The sequence below is a fragment of the Bacillus rossius genome, chromosome 1 (assembly GCF_032445375.1).
Source record: "Bacillus rossius redtenbacheri isolate Brsri chromosome 1, Brsri_v3, whole genome shotgun sequence".
In the NCBI taxonomy this organism is placed as follows: domain Eukaryota; kingdom Metazoa; phylum Arthropoda; class Insecta; order Phasmatodea; family Bacillidae; genus Bacillus; species Bacillus rossius.
Window position 1 is genome coordinate 292,406,450 of NC_086330.1, and position 21,028 is coordinate 292,427,477.

The window sequence follows — 21,028 nt, forward strand, 5'->3', positions numbered from 1 at the left end:
TGTAGACCAGGGTCGATAATTTTTGAAACCAAAAAAAATAATAGTAGGATGAAACCCATTAAAAAAGGACGAGAATATAACAAAAATGAAAGGAAAAATAATTTACGGGCGATCTGAGGTCGGGAAGTGGAAGGGGGTGAGTTTTTAAGGGTAAGAAACGGTGTATCTCAATTTCCGGCAAAACTACAAGTCCTATGGAAAAAAATTAAACGACAAAGTTGTAGGTAATAAAGAGACCTACAACTTTTGTGATTACACTTTTTTCACATAACCTCAAAATTTATGTGAAAAATTCAAATAATCAAGTTTTTGGTTTTTTATTTTTATCTTATGCAAAAAAAAATTTTTTTTCACGAAATTTTGTGAAAACTTACTTTTTTATGTTTTAAAGACAGTTTAATTTTTTTTGATTTGAAATATTTATTTTTTCACGTTATTTTGACTTAATATCGAAAAAACACCCTAATTTTCAATCGAAAATTCTCGCGTCAAAATATCAGCTTTTTAAAAAAAGTTGGGGAGTTTTTTGTTCGTTAAAATCTCTTCTTTCTGATAATGTAAAAAAATATATACATTACTATGGTAAATGTTCTCAGAAAATGCAATGAAAAGAAAAAAAACTCGAATCTGAATTTTTTTTAATCACTATGTACAATTTTGAGCTATTTAGTAAAATTTACACTTTAATTACTTGAAAAACGTAAGATTCTATGTTACATTGATAAACAAAAAAATTACAAATCCATAAATCATAAAGATTGGAAGAAACATGCGAAAATAGTTGTTCTAAATTTTTAAGATAGGATTTAAAGGGGGGATTTCAATTAAAAAAAGTTATTGCTGCAATTTTTTTTAGTCAAAAAGTTGATTTATTAAATTCTTATTACATTTATGTCATAGAAAATCTCGTAATATATTAATAGAAATGTAAATCGTACTATTGAATTTAGATACTTTATACTAATTATTATTATTCATAATATTTTAAAATGCATTAATCTTCATATTTATAAATCTTATCTTGAACCCTAATCACTTATCCATTACTTTTTGTCTCTTCGGTGGCATTTCTTCATCGTTAGATTCGACAAACCTCCCCGATTCTAGTAGATCGTCGAAATCTTCAAGACCATCACCGTCTTCGTATCGAATATTATTTTTAGTCTGAACTGGTCCTTCATCCACAATTTCATCTGAATCACTAACTTCCTCGTAGGTTTTTTCTTCCACATTGGTGCATTTGTCAGAACCATGACAATTTGAGCATAAATTTGAGCATTTCAAGCCATGTTTTCGGCAGCCACATTTTAAACTGTTACATCCAGTTTCACAGCTGCAGCAAATAGTTTTGAGCAATATTTCCGGAATTAACTCCTCTGTAAATTTGGGCATAATCCCACGTTGATGTTGCTTCCAGCCCCAATCTGTTGCTGTCAGTTCGTTACCTAGCCAAATTTGAAGTTGATAATATGCCCTGTAACAATGTTGTTCTGCTGCACCTTCTGTGGGTGGGAGATTTGCCAATATGAAAGATGATTTAATTTTTGCCAATTGATATTTTTGGAATCTTAATTGATTCAGTGTTATATTATCTTTTTTACATTTATAAATAGATTTGATTGATTGTAATCCATTTTTTCGATGTCTTTTTTTATAAAAAATATTGGCCAAATTTGACACATTTTTATCGTCTAATAATGAATTTACAATAATCATCTTTCCTTTTCCGGCAAATCCAGATGTTGTATCCCAACCAGAAAAACAATGCAGAAGTGCAACGATATTTTTGAAGGATTCATATTTGAAACTATTAGACGTGAAAAATATATCTTTTACATTTCCAGAACCTGGTTTGAGAAAATAAATGTCATGATTATTTGAAGTTAATTGATTCAAAAGGACCAAAAGATCAATATCTTGACCCACAACAATGACAGTTTTATTAGTATCTCTGGCAATTTCTATCGAAGTTTTAATAATTTCTGCATCAGCATCTTCTTCTGCTTGCTTACAGGAAAATCCTTGTGACTGTAATCTTTTCATTAACGTTTTTATTATTTTGTCCTTGTTTTTCTCGTTAGATAAAAATTTTTCTTGTAGAAATGGTATTTTTGTATGGTTTTGATAATCAAACTCTGGAATATTGTCTGAGGTTTTTCTACGACTACGTTCTCCTTTTTTAGTTGAAGTAGCTGCTGGTACTGATGTCACAGTAACTGATTTTTTAATTTCGGGGTACCCATCAAAAACGATATAGCTGCTTGCTGCGTAATGTTTTTCTACATAGCGAAAATATTTATTTATGATCTCTTCCACCGTTTCATTTTTCTGCCAAATTACTTTGTGCAGTAAAAATCCACCGTCGACGACATGCACAATGCCGTCAGAATGCGTTGGTCCATTCGCACTCACAAATAAATCGTGAAGCTGAGATTTAACATTTTTTCTGAGGCCATTTTCTGTAAAAAGTGACAATGGATAAGGTGCAAGCTCGTATTGTAGATAAGATTCCATATCTTTTTTACTGTCAATTGTTAACGATATTCTTTGGAATAACAATAATGGATTGGTGGCTATAATATCTCCGTTTACTTTAATGGAAGATTGAACCGTTTTAAGAGACAAGACTTTGTTTTCCTTTTAAATTTGACACTGACAAAATTAATTCCAACCATAGCTTGCAAAGATTTTTTCCCTTCTTCAAACGCTTCGTAGCAATTTACAGAATTACTGCCAATAATTCCAGAAAATATTGACATAATGTTATCAGTCTCTGGAAAAGAATCATACCTATTAAAAATTTTTTGTAATATTTGTAAATCAGCTACATCTCTTTTTATTCGATATTCCCTGGAATCATGTGTTGCTCTGTAGTTGCGAAAGAAAAATTACAAAAATCTTCCATTTCATTGCAAACTTCGACAAGGATGATCATTGTTAATACGAATTTTGTTAAAACACTTTCAGACAAACCACGACCATGTCTAAGTCCACCCTGAGTTTTCATATATCTCATCAAAACTTGCTCGATCGTCATATCTGTCCAAACTCCAGACCAAACTTGTGAGTACGTCTAATTGTAAAGAATCCTTCGGTGAATCGTGCAAGTTCATAATCATCATTGATTGTGTCTTTAAGCTTACGCATATCTTGGAGATATGAGCAGATTTTGCGTATAAAAAGTGCCCACTTGCATGAAAAATAGGGAAGCATTCTTTCCACACATTTTAAATGTGATTCCCAATTACCTGCACGCTCAGCCCGTATGAAATCTTTAACCAATGAGATCATTTGCCAGTACTGCATCCAAAGTTTTGCGGTAGGACCTCTTTTTTGTACTAATTTTAAATGCTCGATAAATTTTTCTTTTATGAACTTAAAATCTTCGTGATAGAAATTTTCTGTTTCTAAATCCAGCAAAAATGTATCCATTAACCCCTTTTCTGTGTCCGACAACTCCATCGACGAAAAAATTAATTCAGACAAGGTGAGCTGTACTAGAAAATGTCCTCTGATAGCTCGTGCATATGCGTGCCCGGAAAGAGCCTTATCGGAAGAATTTTCTGCATATATTTCACAAAAAGCTTCCTACCATCCATGATGAATCCAATCGCTCCAAGGAACGACATCAATAAATGAAATCCCCCAAGTCTTACTTGGATTGACGTCAAATTGTAGGGATCATTATCTAAATTAATACTGGCTAAGATTTCACGAGCTTTATGGTATAGCGGTTGGTCAAACGTCACGAAAACAATCTTTTGCTCTTGTTTTTGGCATTGTTTAGCCGCTTCTACCAACGATGTAAAAATGGTATCATAATCACTCGGTGGATTTTTTATAAACGGCACAGGAATAATTTTTGAAGTATGATAAGGCAAATTAGTATATAACTTCTCCATGAACCCATTCCAACCATCGGATTTGTTGTTTGCAAATTTTGAATAAGACCATGTAAAATCTGCCGAAGAAATTTCATAGATGTCCGTAACGTCTAAAATATCTTCTACCTGAACTGTTTTCAATCCATCGGAATTTTTGTTTTCAAAACGTTTCAATTTCACAAATCCAATTTCGCCTATTTATTCAGAAGATGGAATCTGTTTTAAAGCTAGAAATGGTTTTCTTTGAAGTAACACTAGACGCCGGAGTAACGACCATTATTCCACCCATTGCATGAAAAGTATTCTTGCCATCAATCGTGCATGTATTATGATCTGCATTGTCATAAATAAATTGAACGTATGAATCTGGAGAAAACGTATGATTAGCGGGGTCCTTGATAATCGACGCTTCAAAGCGCAAAGTTTCTTTATATGAGGAGCACAAACCTTAATTAGATAATGAGTCGATCAATCCTTTAGAGGCATATTTTTTGTGAATCATTGACGACAAACCAAGTAAAATTGGAGATAAAAAAGAACGTGGCCTTACGGATGTGATGATACAATGGGACATTGTCGCCACTTTTTTATCCATCCTACGAACATTATTTGTACTCTTTTCTTTATTACTTTTGCACACAATATTAAAAAAAACTTGCAAAGATTCAGGAACATCCTTAAAGAGATTGCCTTCATTTAAATCTGGAATTTCGTAGTAATTCATATCGTATACTTTAGAACGTATATCTTCTAAAACAATTTCAGCAGCCATTTGAACAATTCTACTTCGTTCGTCTTCTTTACTTTTTAATCTATTTTCGTACCACTCTTTGCAGAGTTTCTTACTTGCAGTACCATTTTTGTATAAAATTATCATGTCTTTTTTAATTAAATGACACTCGATATCGTTTTGAAAATGCACCTTTAATTTGTTCTTAATAGTTGTGTAGTCTGGGAGATCTCCTGAAAATCCCTTTTTTATTTCATTGACAGAAAATTAACATTCTGTTCCGTTGTCAACGATATAATTAATAAGATAATTAATAAAATTCTTAGTGTTCTCACATGCTGAGCGTCCCCCTTTTCTTTCAGTTCTTTTTTTATAAAAAGTAGACATACAACCAGTGTGATAATGCGCTTTTATAGCGACTAAATCTGTCACATTTTTCAAACGAGCTGAAATGTTTTTATCGAAATCATTTAATGTGTTTTGTTGTTTAATATATTGTAATATATTATCTCTTGTATCATTACTTTGAACAGATGAAATTTTTTCTTCTGAAATATTACCGAAAAACCCACCGCAAAGAAAGCAATGAGATTGAAAATTAAATCTGAGAGCGTCTTTATTTATTTCCTTTCCTTCCGTTGATTTTCTATGTCTTGAACTACAGGATGTAGCTATTGCAGTTTCATCATTATATTGACTTTGACAAGTTCGATGAATAAAAGCTGATGCCAAAGTCTCAAATTTTTTGTATTTATTGTCGATTCTTTTCTTGCTAGACCCCACTAAACGATTCAAAGCTGCTTTTTTTATTTCATACACTTGCTTATCATCTGCTTTATTGCAGATTATACAAACAGATTCATCCATATTGATAATCTGAAAAGACAAAATCAAATTAATAATGTCTTTACTGGTTATGTTTTAGCTTATGTTACATTAAGCATACTATTTATGACGGAAAATATTATTATTTTTATTTTAGAGTTGATTGATACAGATTAAAATATAGTTAGTATTTACCTTGCTATGTTGATTTCAAAAGTGTACTTTAAAGTAACTTTGTCACAGTTTTCTTGAAGTAACTCAGCCTGCACGTGTATTTTTATGAACGATGTTGTTTACTGCTCTGTATCTCGAATACTGGCTAACGGTTTTTACAGCTGCTACGAAATAACATGTAGAAAGACCTAGACCCGCCTAGCCCCTTCCCCACTTCTCTATGAAATAACTTTTGATGGGCTAAAATTATCACTAGGTAACTCAGGTATATAAGTTATCTTAAAATAGCAATAAATAAGCATCTATGCACATAATTTAAAGAATATTCTACAACTTTCTCAAAATATTGTAAATGTCTTATTAAATATTAACTTATTTGTTTGTTAATTATAGTAGTATATTTCGATTTGTAATTTATTTGTGTATCAATGTAACATAGAATCTTACGTTTTTCAAGTAATTAAAGTGTAAATTTTACTAAATAGATCAAAATTGTACAAAGTGATTAAAAAAAAATTTCGGATTCGAGTTTTTTTCTTTTCTTTGCATTTTCTGAGAAAATTTATCATAGTAATGTATATATTTTTTTACATTATCAGAAAGAAGAGATTTCAACTAACAAAAAACTCCCCAACTTTTTTTAAAAAGCTGATATTTTGACGCGAGAATTTTCGATTGAAAATTAGGGCGTTTGTTCGATATTAAGTCAAAATAACGTGAAAAAATAAATATTTAAAATCAAAAAAATTACAGTGTCTTTAGAACATAAAAAGGTAAGTTTTCACAAAATTTCGTGAAAAAATTTTTTTTGCACAAGATCAAAATAAGAAACCAAAAAATTGATTATTTGAATTTTTCACATAAATTTTGAGGTTATGTGAAAAAAGTGTAATTACAAAAATTTTCAGGTCTCTTTATTACCTACAACTTTGTCATTTAATTTTTTTCCATAGGACTTGTATTTTTGCCGGAAATTGAGATACATCGTTTCTTACCCTTAAAAACTCACCCCCTTCCACTTCCCGACCTCAGATCGCCCGTAAATTATTTTTCCTTTCATTTTTGTTATATTCTCGTCCATTTTTAACGGGTTTCATCCTACTATAACTTTTTTTCACTTTTTACCATTTTAAAAATTATCGACCCTGGTCTATTGGTGGTACGGAATTTTTCCTTCGTCCCACTCTAGTCCGTGATAATATTTACATAGCCATTCATTCGACCGTTTACTTTTTTCGTCTAGTAGTTTACACGGATACGGAGGTCGGAAAGTGCGTGTTCGAGTCTTATCTCCGGAGGTGACGCTAATTTCCTTGAGCACGAATCCATTTTGACTCTGGAAACCTTGCAGGTTGCAGTACATCTTGTCGCTAGCAATGCTCGGTCGTAACTAAATTATCGTAGAAAACGCAACACTATTTATGTCAGAATTTTCACAAGTTTGTCTCGACAATTGTACGATGCAAGCCGATCGTGAAGTATCAGACAAAAATCATAGGTGTTTGGTGGAATATTTCCGCTAATTGTTATCTCGATCCTACAGTCGATGATGTTTGTATTTATTCGATCATACTGTTTGGAAACGTCAAACACCATTAACGGACCCTTGTTCTTGAAACTGTCGGGACTCAGTATCGGTGACTGTCTCCGCCCATAGTAAGCTTGCTGAAACTTGGCATACATTTGATATGCGAGAAGAAATCTTCCACTTTCAAAGTCCATGTTCATGTCAACGTATGGATAACTTTCGCTGTTTAAAAATATTTTTACATTGCGTATTTGACAGTTATCGAATACGGAGCGACTCACTCCTGCATTGAGCTGTCTTCCGGTCTGAAGACCGACGATGATGTATCTTGGTTTTTCCGTAGCGAAGCTGGACTTTACTATCCAATTAATACGCTGACTATGAGGCAAGCCAGGATAAGTTTCCAGGCTCCAGGATCGGAATAGCACATCGAAGTTCTTGCCATTTTCTATGTTCTTCAACATCTTGACTCGTTCAACGGTGCTCACTTGGATGTAGGGCAGCATCCACTCGATAGACTGTAGTGTTAGCGAGACATCTTGAGGGTTTTCTGCAGCGGCGACAATTGCATTAATGTGCATGTTGGCTAGAAGCAGTACGAGCTTTTGTTTCGAATTAATGATTATATGCTTGTAGTCCTCAGCGAATCCAAGAAGCATGGACAGAGGAACACAAACTTCGAACTTCCCTTCGGCATAAACCGGAAGCTTATATTCATCCTCGAGAGCCCAACCGGCCATCTTTGCAGCAGACAGTTCATTTGGCGTGAGCGAAAGGTAATTTTTCATAGCAGATGTTATGCCTACATCTCTCGTCTGGTCTACCTCTACGCCATTGAGTACATAAGTAATGCGCTCAATGAGGTGAAGAATACCATTGCAGGATATTGACGTCGTTGTCGGATGCGTACCATCCGCTTTTGTAAGCGTGCCTCTTATACGTAGAAATGACTGCGAAGGTAAAGTACAAATATCTTGGTGCTGTACAGCAATGCGTACTTCCGATGGTAGTGCGTACGGTCCGAGCAGGAAAGGCTGGTACTCGTGCAATTCCATTTTCGTAATGCTGTCATCAAAAATGACCGGATCTTCCACGTTGAGGATTTCGTCTTCCATATTTATTCGGCACTTGTCCAATACTAAGAAGATACTTTATGCTGTCAGGTGTTAATGCACCGATGTCTGGTAGAGAACTGTTCTTATTCACGGCAATACGATTTCTTTTATAACTGTTCGGTGTTACGAACTTTATGCCCATCGCTTCAAGTCAGAGGTAATGTAATTTCTTCGTCTTGAAAATTCACCAATCGTCCTCGCTGGTCAACGATTCTAACGACGACTTCGTGTGCGCACTTCACGACGACTGGAACGTAAATGATACTTTGCGGTACTTCGACCAGTTTATATCATGGCGGGACCATCGGCAAAAACTCGTGCAGCATGTTGCTTAGTCTTCCGTTGAGGTATGTTCCACTTGCCAAATTACAGTTTATTCTTATGACATTCATAGGCAAAATGTTTACTGCTCGCGTAGATTCGTACGTTCTTCCTGTATCATACACCTTTGATTCGAATCCGAGCATCGTACCTATGGTGCTGGTTTCGTAAAGTCAACATTTTCACTGCATGTTAGAATGCTTTTTTGAGTGTTTGGATTTCCGCGCAGTTGAAACTCTACATCCTGTGATAACATATCCCTGATGTAATTTGCAATTTCGTCAATTTCGTAAGAGCCAACAGGTAACTGTATTTCATGAGTGGTCCGATCGCTTTTCAGGAAGCAGATCTTGCAGTTTCCTTCGTCGATATTAGATATGGCATTATACGTTTGAAAATCTACGAGTCAGATACACCATTCTCCGTCTAAATCCAGAGGCGGGAAATGAACCGCCCGCAGCTCAGATGCGTGACCTTTCAAGGTAAGTGTTATCGACATGACTAATAAATTATTATCACTGCACAACCTTTAAGTATAAATTTTTATTTGTCAGCTAATTTTTGTTTGTTAAAAAGCGAAGACACAAGTGTCCGCAGTTTGTTTGATTAGGCCTCTGTTCCGTTTCGTAATTGTAAAACAACGTAGTAGACCGGCCCAGGTACTGTCGCAGTTCTGGCGGAGGCCGTAAATTTCCAATACTATCGTAGTACTCGGCTATTTTTCTAGACTTTACATAAGCCACCCAGTGCGTGCCTCGACCCGCCAACGTGTATAAATTAATGATGGCACGTTCGTGCGTTTTTGGCTTGCTGGGCAAAGTGTCTCGCATAAACACGCCGCGGAAATGTGGTATTTTCAGTTTTCGAGCGTACCTGAACAAATCTATATTGGTGAGCGGACGTTTCGGCAAAGAACTTAGGATTTTTTCATTCGTTTCTTTCTCATGCTTCGACCTAATTTGTAAGGTTGCAAGTAGAGTCCTGCGCCGTTTTTTTTTACCCATGGCAATGGCTTCCATGCTGGCATTGTGTCGCTGTGCTTCTTTTAACTGCTTGCGCTCATTTTTCGAAGTGTTGACTGCCCGCACTATACCGCTCGTTGCACCGATGAGGCCGCCGAGAGCACTTAATGCAGGCAAAAGTAAAGGAAGAAATCCTCCTATAATCTTCTTGTCCAGAGTGTAATTTTTGCTTGGCTTTTTGCACGCCTGCACCAGTCTTGCATTTGGTCTTGCGTGTGTTATTCTTTGACTTGATGGAGCTGGCTCGTCGAGCACACAGTCCTAATTTCGTCTTTGCCCTCATGATTTTGGAAACGCCCCACGCTGCGATTTTATTTCCTAGTCCTGCGTTCGACGATTTACTTATATCTTCGGCTTCCTGTGCCAATATCTCGTCGGCCCGGTGTCTGGATTCCAGATCCTTGCTTAATGAATATGCGATATCGTGCTGCTTGCACTTTTCGTCGAGAGAATTAATGCCCACGTCACCGCGAGCTAATCTTTTCGCTAGTTTAGTGCCGGGGCCGCAGAATCTGTAGCCGGGAATGTGTAGCTCGAATGGCAGATTGTTTATCAGCGAGTTCACAAGTCCTGCACCGATGTGTTTTTTGTTCTTACCTCTTCGAGTCATTACGCACAACTGACCAGAAAGTATAAATGTGTTTGATTTTATACAATTACTTTAGTACAATGCAGGTCGTCAAGCAAGACGTGTGTTTGCCCGTGCGCATTACGCAAGACGATGTATTTAGTGCGCGTGAATCACGACATGGCTTACTGTTGCCTTCTGCCGTACGTTGCATTATGGCGGGTCCGTCCAACTGCGGAAAAACGTACGTTCTGCTGAGTTTACTGGAGGAACCAAACGGTCTTCGGTTCGAGAACGTTTTTTTGTAATCCAAGTCGTTGCAACAGCCAAAGTACCAGCGCCTAGCTACTGTTCTACGCTCGGTAGATGGTCTGGAGTATTTTCCGTTTAGCGATTATACCGATGTTGTACCTCCAAGCGAAACAAAAGCCAATTCCGTGTTTGTTTTCGACGATGTAATGTGCGAGAAACAAGGCATAATACAAGAGTACTTTTCCATGGGCAGACACGCCAAGGTAGACTGCGTATACCTGTGTCAGACGTACAGTCGTATTCCAAAACATCTCCTACGAGACAACGCAAATGTCATAGTTTTGTTTCGCATGGACGAACTTAATTTACGCCACGCTTATGATGATCACGTAAACACCGACATAACTTTCCAGAAATTCAAAGACTTGTGCTCCTTGTGTTGGAAAGAACACGGATTCCTAGTTATAGTCAAAGACTGGTCGCTATATAAGGGCAGGTACAGACGAGGTTTCGATCAGTTTATCGTCAAACATGAGTCATAGCATTTCCAAATTTGGACACAGCAGTCGACAATACGTATTGCTCTCAAGTCTCATGACGACGTTATCCGCAAATACATTTCGCTATTGGCTCAAAAGGTAGAAAGTGTGAAAAAGGAATTACTAGAGTATCTCGTTGCCATCGACCAGCGTGTGGAAGCCTCGGATTCTCGCATTCGCGACATGATCGAAGTATCGAATGCACAAAGACGTGACGATTTGAGGACTTTTCAAAGTAGTCTGAAAGAATCACTATCTCACTTGACAACAAATTCAGATTTAGCCAAACACAAGAAAGAAGTTATTGCTAACGAATAAAAAAGTATATAAGGAGGTCTTGCAATATGTTTCCAGCCAGTACAATGTCGGACCTGGCCAGTGACCTTCATCGAGCTATACAGTCTGTTCGTGAAAAATATTTACTTGCTAAACGAACCAGACTTGCACGTGAGATGGAAAATGAAAATATATATAAACCAATCACTAGTCGCCTCGACGAACTTAAAAGCAAGGAAGAACCAGCCATCATTGTGAAGACAGAAGTTGAAGATGAAATGCCAACTGTAAAGAAGAGAAAGTATGAACCAGATCGAGAAGAGGACTTAACGAGTACAGAGTCCATGCACAAGAAAAAAATACTGAAAAAGGGACATAATGGTCCGACCATACCTGATATCGTTTATGAGCCGGAATAATGACACGACCTACGGAGTGTACAGAAAACATAATAAGTGGTTCATCGGTGCTAAAGAAATAGACTTTCTACCATGAAATATTGTGCGCGTAGAAGCGTTCAAAACGCGCGGGACTCCGGGTCTGTACGAATTGCTGTTTCGCGGGGAGCCTAAAGGATATTCTCACAAAGACTAACAAGAGTACAAAAAACTGCTAGAACTAACCAATGCACATTTTCGCGATAACGATCCAGATAGTGGTGTATATAAAGACATAGATCATGAAAAAATCGACATTCTCGCTAATCTCTTCAGTGAACTAACAATACATGGCGAAGGTTAAAAAAGCTAGAAAGTGGTCAGATATTTGACTATGTATATTGGGACGACCCTAATGAATTAGTTGATCGCCTTAGAATTCTACATGCTTCGCTTAGCGTAGGAAACTATTCGCACAGCAACGAAATAGTCTCCATACTTGAAGAACTGAGGGAAGCTGGCTACATACAATGAGTCGAACCGGAATCGCTCGCGAACTTCATGCTCCTGCTAGATGGAAATACCTTCGTCGCAAAGTCATAGTTCGTGGAATTGATGATTTATTCCAGGCGGACTTGTTGAGATGATACCATATTCCCGATTGAATAAAGGTTTCAAGTACATGACAACAGTCATCGATGTTTATAGCAAGTTCGCTTGGGTTAGACCTGTAAAATCAAAGACTGCAACTGAAGTAGCCAAGGCCATGAACAATATTTTGCGTGATGGATCTGTACCGTCGCACCAGCAAACGGACCTCGGGGAAGAATTCTACAATGCAACCTTCAAGGCTTTGATGAATAAGTATGGCATCAATAACTACTATACATTTAGTAACGTCAAAGCCTCCGTTGTCGAAAGGTTTAACAGAACTTTGCATTCCAAGATGTGGCAGGAGTTCACGGCTAACGGAAATTACAAGTGGCTTGACATCTTGCCGAAACTAATAAGCGAGTATAATTCCACGGTGCATTCTACCACGAAAATGAAGCCAAAGGATGTAACGGACAATCGCCTGCTTTAAACAGTGTTTTCCAACACGAAGAAGAAAGATCCACGAAAGCGTAAAGCTAACGTTGGTGACATTGTGCGAATCTCCAAGCAGAAAGGTATCTTCGAGAAAGGTTTGACTGCGAACTGGAGTCCTGAACTTTTCCATGTGACACATGTTTGTGAATCAGAGCCTAGGACCTACTACCTCGAAGATTTGGAACACAAACCTATCCATGGCGGCTTCTATGCCAAAGAGATTCAGCCTACCTTGTATCCCGATACGTACTTGGTGGAGAAGATTATAAAACGAAGGAATGGACTGTCCTACGTCAAGTGGTGGGGCTTTACACCTCGCTTTAATTCGTGGGTGGAAGATGCAGACATCAAGGAATCCACAAAACTTTAGTAATTTGACTGTGTATTTTTTTTGTTCTTGAAGTAGTGTAGTATGTATGTAATAAAAGTTTTTTTTTTAAAAAAGAACTTGCGGTGCTTTTATTTTCTCAAACCTGTCACTTTAGTGGTACGTTTTTAAAATATTAAAGTTGTTTTGTATCGGCCAGGGATCGAACCAAGGACCTTAGTCGATATAATCAATCATTATATAGATTACAAATTTATTTAATGAATTTTGAACTTTTTTCCGAATCTCTAGCATTAAAATTATGAATTACCAATATGTTGGTCTTGATGTCTGATAGGATGATGGTAGTAGAAGATTTAAAGTCTCTTTTAAGAATGTTGAACATGGTTTATTGAAATTATTATTTTTTACATAAAATTAAACATTATTGCATCGATCGGGTATCGAACCGAGGACAGGAGCGGATCGAATCAATATGTAAATTAATGAGTGATTTATTTAATGTATTTTGGAACTTTTCCCGAATTTCTAGCTAAATAATAACGGATTTTCAAGATGGCATCCAAATTTCAAGATGGCGGGTGTCACAGTAATAAATGATTACTGCACTCTAGCAGATAAGAATTAAACTAACATGGCGTCAGCGCACTCTCGCCGACGTTACAATGATGATAGCTTCCAGCATCGAAGACAAGATGGCAGACATGACGTCATACTAGGTGACGATATATATGAATGGCAAAAAGTGGTGGGGGTCAGTATGCCAGCAGCCACTGTGAGGGTTGGATCGGTCGCCATTTTTTAATTTTTTTGCCTTCGCCGGGTTCGATTTGAGGACTCTGAACTCCGTGTCGTAAATGTTTGTTTTTTAAATATTTTTTATAAAATTTTTATTATTTGAATTTTTTTTATAAATTTTAATTTTTTTTCATTAAAATCGGATAATAAATAAAAAAGTTAAAGATGGCGACCATAACAAAATTTGCAACGGTGACATCATAATTCAAAATGGCGGAAAACACATCGCCGGAATTTTCTAGAACACACAATTTTCGAGAACACACAATTACATCATACAAAATGGCGGTTCCAAGATGGCGGATCCAAAATGGCCGCCGGGGTCAAGGTCAAGGGTTAAGGTCACTACCATCCAAGATGGCCGCTGTGACGTCACAATCCAAGATGGCGGACGGTACCACCGGCACCACCGCCTGGCACCTGTGCCCGGAGGAACTATTATATACTACTTTAATTATTTTAATAAAAAGTTAATAAATGATGACGTGGTTTCTATATCACTTTTAAAGAAGACGTTTTTAATAAAAGGCATAAGTTAAAAGTCCTACAAGATCACACTCTGAAACCAAATGGCATTTGTAGATCATTAATATTTTTTTTAACCATGTCAAAAAAATTAGCTGCATCTAGTTGCAGTTTTGACTTCTGTTATGATTTATATTCGATGATATGGATGCGCTTTTAAACCCGCATTTTTCACATTCAGTTTTGCGTTGTTTTTATTGGTAAAAATATTTTTTAATAACCTTTAATTCTTAATTTTCAGAATCTGCAAATGATACCAAAAAAATTTCTTGCACGATAAATGAAAATTTTCTATTTGTAACAACTGTATTAAATGAAAATATTAACATGGTGAATGAAATTGTTGAAACAGAGGTTGCGAAAAAGTTTAGTCATCAATACATTTTGCCACAAAATTTAAAATATGTCATTGCGAAATTGGTATCGAAGTTTATAAAAAAGTGGAAACAGGTTAATAGAATAAAAATAAAATTGTTCGAAAAATTCGATAATTGGCTCAACGTTCCTGTATATTTCACAGTTGAAAATAAAGGTGCGGAGGCTTCCGCGAACAAAACATTACACAGATGGGTCTACGGGCTTCAGGAAATGTAATGCTTCGAAATTAATTAAGGATGTCACAGAAGGCAGTCCATCAATAGCATCAAAGTACCAGAAAGCTATGCTACGTGTTACAGAGAATACACTGTCAGGCAACGAAGCATTATCATCATTTGTTATAGAAAATAAACTGTCCAAAAGTTAGTATCAAAAAATACGTTTTTAAGCTTAGAAAAACATTGTAAATTGTACCCGCCTTATAAATATGTATTGGATTCTAAAAAGAAGAGTTACCCTGACAATTCAGAAGTTTCTGTAACTAAAAGTGGAGCTACAGTTACACTTCAAGCATTGTTAAATCATACAGTTGAAAGAATTTTAATAGTACAATCAGAGGTAGTTAAAATTCTTCCTGAAAACGAAGTTGTTAATTTAGAATTAGTATGCAAATGGGGATGTGATGGCACTTCTGGTCAAAGCATCTACAAATAAACATTTAGCGATAAATATGTCCATAAATCGGATGCCAACAGTTTCGTTATTTCGCTCGTTCCGTTGCAAATCTATGATAAAGTCAGTTCACATGTCATTATTTGGAAAAATCCTCGACCTTCATCGCTAAGATTTTGTCGCCCAATTAAAATGCAATTTATGCAAGAAACTGCCGAAGCTACCAGACACGAAGTTGATAGTATCAAAATGCAAGAAAGAAACCTTGCGCCCTTTCAAACTGTAATGGATGGAAAACAATTTAACATCAATTTCAAACTTGTGTTAACAATGGTAGATAGTAAAGTTTGTAATGCTATAATGAATACATTGTCGAGTATGCGTTGCTACCTTTGTCAAGCTACATCCAAAGAGTTTTATGATATCGACAGTATTTTACAAAAAACCCATAAATGAGGATCACTCATGCTTGGATACGTTTTTTTTTAAATTTTGTTTGCACATGAATTACAAATTAGAAAATTGAAATGTGGCAAGGGCGCAAGGACGATAAGGAAAGTGTTGATTGAAAATAAATACAACAAGGTTTTCGTGACAAATTAGGGCTTATTGTTGATCAACCAAAACAAGGATATGGAAATTCAAATGACGGAAATACAACTCGGCGTTTTTTTCGAAAATTCTAAAATTTCGGCTTCAATAACGGGAATTGATGAAGAATTGATAAAGCGATTTCATGTTATATTGCAAACAATTTATTGTGGTTTTGAAATCAATGTACAAAATTTTCAGAACTGTACTGAAGATACTGCACGTAAATTGGTCGAACTCTCTATCCATGGTATTTTATGCCTAAAACAGCCCATAAAATTCTTATTCACGGCCACAAAATTATAGATTCTTTGATTATTCCTATCGGACAAATGTCTGAAGAAGCTCAAGAGTCGTGTGACAAGCACATAAAAAGATTCAGATAAGATTTTGTGCGAAAATGTGACCGAATTAAAAAAATGGAAGACATTTTTTGCAGGCTTTTGGTAACGTCAGATCCACTGATCTCCAGTTTGCGGAAACTTCCTGCAAAAAAACTTAAATCATTATCCCCACACGCAATTGAACTTTTGGATCCGCTATGATTTGCAGAATCAAGTATTCATAGCTCTTCGATGGATGCAAGCGACGATGGTAGTGGTGGTGATGACAATGAATCTTCAAAACATTCGTCGGATAGCGACTGAGAAAAGGTAAAATTTTAATGGAAATAATGTTAATTATCATTGTAATAGTTATTAGTTATTAATTACTTTATTCTAGTAATCTCTTTTCTCGACCTTAATATCTAAAGTATTACAATTTGCATTTATTTGATTAATTATCATAGTCATCAAATGCATTTTATTATTTTTAAGTTCATTCTCGTTATCAGAAACCTTTGAAACTCTTACACGCTGAATTTATTGTTCAGAGAGTGACGTTTTCCCGAATTTTTTGTCTATATAACGTTTTTTTTTTTTTTTAAATTTATGGTTCGTGTCAGCGACTTTATGTCAATAAAAACGGAAACTAAAAAAAAAAAAAAAAAAAACGGAGACTATACAACAAAGTCTCAGCTTTGAGGATGCGATGGTTATAGTAATAATACTTAATAACTTTTTATTCCATCAAATTTAATTACTTACTACCAGGGGTGCAGCCAGGGGGGGGGGTGTTTAGGGGTTCAACCCCCCCCCTAGCACAAAATTTTTAATTAATTTCTTATTCATCACTCAAACAAATTTCATATTAAAATTAATAAAATTTTTACCATTACAATATTTAAATTTAAGATCCGAAAACTGCTAAAATAGCACTATTTTACACCTTAAAATTCAATTTTTCCCGGGGGAGGACCACTGACCCACCGCTTTAATACGGGGGGGGGGGGGCTATGCTTCTTAACCCCCCCCCCCCCCATACACAAATCCTGGCTACGCCACTGTTTACTACTTCATAGTCGTCACAAGAGCCAGAAATTTTTCAGAGTCCTAACCCACAAGTAGATAAGTATCTCTTCTAAGTAGGAACATGTTCGAGTATTAATGTTTAAAAAGCTGCATGGAAGCAGATATTTTTAATGTCTGTGTAAATATCCGCCCCCCTAAAATTTTTAATGAAAAGGAAAAAAAACAAAACAAAACATGCAGTCTTAATCGTACACGAGAATATTATGCTAGAAACAAAAATGCCGATTCACATTTGTACAGTATTAGATGTTCCCGCTCTTCACGAGAGAGACCACATCCAACACATAACATTTTACGTTTCAACTTAATGTCTGATCGCTATAGTGTATATGATGCAGTTACAACACTCACCTCAGCCATTACTGCTGCTACGAGATGCACTTCATATCGAATAAAAATAGTTGTTTAAAGTCGTGGCAAGAAGTCGAAGTAAATAAAATATCAAAAAAATATTTAACACTATTTAATAAAAAAAAAAAAACACACAATCCTTCGCACCATCTTCTCCCCCTTGTTAACACAATACCATTCAGAAGGCGTTACCGACCCCCTTCACAACACCCTGCTCAGCAGTACTTCCATACTAGCCATCAATTACTCTGTCCACACAACTATACAAGCATCACACAGCTCCAAAGTCGATAATTGAGGAATAAGTGCCTAATACCCCCCCCCCCCAGCAGCAATATCCTCCACAGTCAGAATGGAGGTGTTCACAGGTACATCTGCGAAGTCTTCCCTGGGGGCCTAAGCCAACACCACCGAGACTCAAGGCCTTCCCACCCTGTCGCCCGGAGACTGTGACGTCACGGCTAAGAGGCCATGGGAGGGTTGTTTGGGCAGGCTCAGGAATGTGTAATGGTCAGTGCAGCCACTTGCCTTGACCGTAGCAAGGGTGTTTCCGCGGCGCGTTGTACGTTACTTTTAAATAATTTCGTCGCGAGTGAGCGTAATAAATGTGTCATGGTGTACAAGTGTTGTGTTCCACAATTTCCTGGAAATTATGACTGTGGTCCGACAGTTCACGTCTTCAAATTTCCCGACAGTGAAAATAGTAAAAATGCGTTGTTGAACGCAATTCCACGGGAACACTTCATACCCACAAAATATTCCAGGGTAAGTTGTGCATTAACTCTTTACAGTATTTGTTTGCCAATAGTGCTAATATTCAGTAAGGGATTTTGCCGTTTGTTGATCCGTGTTTTAATCTATCTGGTTTTAAATCTATAAAACATACAAAATGCGTAGACAAATGGAATTACATTAAAATAGTATTCAGCAATAAGCTTGATTTTGTACCGTTATCTTCCGCATAGTAAAATTATCCATTAAAACGCACTTAATAAGTAATAATAAATAATATTACGCCATGTCCGAAACTGCAAATTTTGTATGAACCGTCATGTGATTCAATTTTCAATAAAATTATTTGAAGACGCATTTTAGGGTTTATTATTACACTAGCTTTTACCCGCGGCTTCGCTCGCGTTATGTCCTTAAGTAGGTATCAAAGATCATTGCAAAGAAAATAAAATAATATGGTAATTGTTTTTTTTATTGCGTGACTGGAATCATCAGTATTTAAAAATTCTAACATCCGATTTAGCTGAAAAAACTGAAAACATGCTTTATTGAAATATGTTTCACTATTACAAAAAAAATATTTAATCCTAGTATTTTAAAAAGTTCAAAGTATTAACGTAGAATAAAAAAAAATCAATTAATTAATATTCTGCCCCAATTGTGTGATCCGAAGCCTCGTTCCATTACATAGTCGAGGAGCATCTAGATTTCAAATTGTAGGCCTACATTTAGTTTAATTTGAAGTTTATATGAGGGTACACTAGAAAGTTCAAGTGAATTTAAAAACTCCGAAGGATATGAAGTGATTTGTTCTGTATACATGATTGTATCTATTGACAAATACTCTATTTCCCTTTGCACCTCTTAAAATATAAGTGTAGATTTTATTAACGATATAAATTTTTTGTCACCAATATTGCTCTTGCGTACAACCACCGATCACTATTCAAATATTGTTACAAGTCCGGGAAAACTTGAGTAATTAGATCCACCTCATTTTCACTCAATTAAAAAAATTCTCTTGAATGTAAAATATAACCTTCAGCATCAAGTTCATTTTGAAGCATTTATAAACTTTGTTCATTTACGTATATTTGTAGATGTAGGTATAGAAATGTTTAGCCTAATGACGATGGGCGAGTTTAATTACACTAAATAAAATTTCTATACAACAATTAACCAATACGATCACTGCCTTAAAAGTACCAAGCATTTAACTCTGAATTCGTAGGTATTCTTATAGTGGTTATGTTTTTGTTCTAATGAAAAAGCTCTCTATTGACAACAACAATATTGCCCAAATGCATAAAATATTTCTGAGTCAGATATTAGCATAGATATTTTATATAAGACAGCAGAATCCTTACACAGGCTGCACAAATACATTTTGCCATGCCAAATTCATGATTGTATCTTAATATAAGCTACATAATTTGCTATTTTATACACGTGTTCTATAATTAATGTCAAGTTAAACTACACTCCCTGAAATCGTTATAATTTTAGGAACTGTCAAAAGTATACTATACACCCAGCATATAAATTAAACATGTGCTTTGAGAAGCATTTAAGTTACTTTTAATTTGTTTGTTCTCACTTCCCTTGATACATGTATATTATTTGTATCGGTTTAGTGTTTACAGATGTGGCTTTTATCAAAAAATAAAGCACTAAATTTTTTGCTCCGGTGTGTGTGTCAAGAAAACTATTTAATTATTGATATAAAAAAATTTAAATGTTTATAAATACAACTTTGTACGGAATATACCTTGACAACTACTGCAATGTGTATAATAATCTATAATATCCTCTGCTGATTTAAGTGAATGTAGTTACATTTCGTTAGCAACTATCATAACAGTCGTGCTTAATAATATTTCGTTAAAAGTAATATAAGAGTAGCGGCGGAACGCATGGCCGGGGGAAACGCGTTCACGTGAAGAAAGCAAAGTCCGCGCACCACGAGCCTACCGCCTCCTACCTGTGACGTCACGGACAGGTTGTAAGGCCTTGAGTCTCGGTGGTGTTGCCTAAGCTCGAACCGCACTCGTATACGAAATCTCCGATTTTCGGTTGTAACTCGCATGGTTTGAGTAAATGGTAAGCTGGAACCATACGAAAGCACTCGTATACGCCTCGACCGTGCGAGTTGCAACTCTCTCGCTCACGGCCGTGCGAAATGTGGTTTCGTATACGACTAGCGCATCAAAACAAACAAAACTTTGAGCTCAAGACAATAGCCGACGCTGTGTTTCGCAAAGTTTATGCTCGTATATAGATAAACAAACATTGTTATGAAACTATTTTCATATCGCATTCATTATGGCTGAATATTGGATGAATGTACTTGCGATTGAGGAATTGGAATTGGAAGAAGACAATAGGATAAGAATATTTCGAGAGCGGGAGGATGCTTTTCAATTGGAAGACAGAGATTTTGAAAATTGTTCAGGCTTAATAAATACCATGTTGCACAGTTGGTGGAAAATTTGGAAGGGTTTATTCCTGAGCCTAGCCGTCGCTCTGCACTGTCAGTAGAAACCAAGGTATGTAGAGGAAGTGCGGGTATTATGGAATAGGCGGGTAATATGGAATAGGTGG

At 36.1% G+C, this 21,028-nt stretch overlaps 1 protein-coding gene across 2 annotated transcripts in view; it reads right to left on the minus strand.

Annotated features, from left to right (window-relative positions):
* LOC134527745 (uncharacterized) overlaps window positions 1-21,028 on the minus strand; it is a 148,211-nt gene that overhangs the window by 113,115 nt on the left and 14,068 nt on the right. The gene's annotated exons all lie outside the window — the stretch shown is intronic.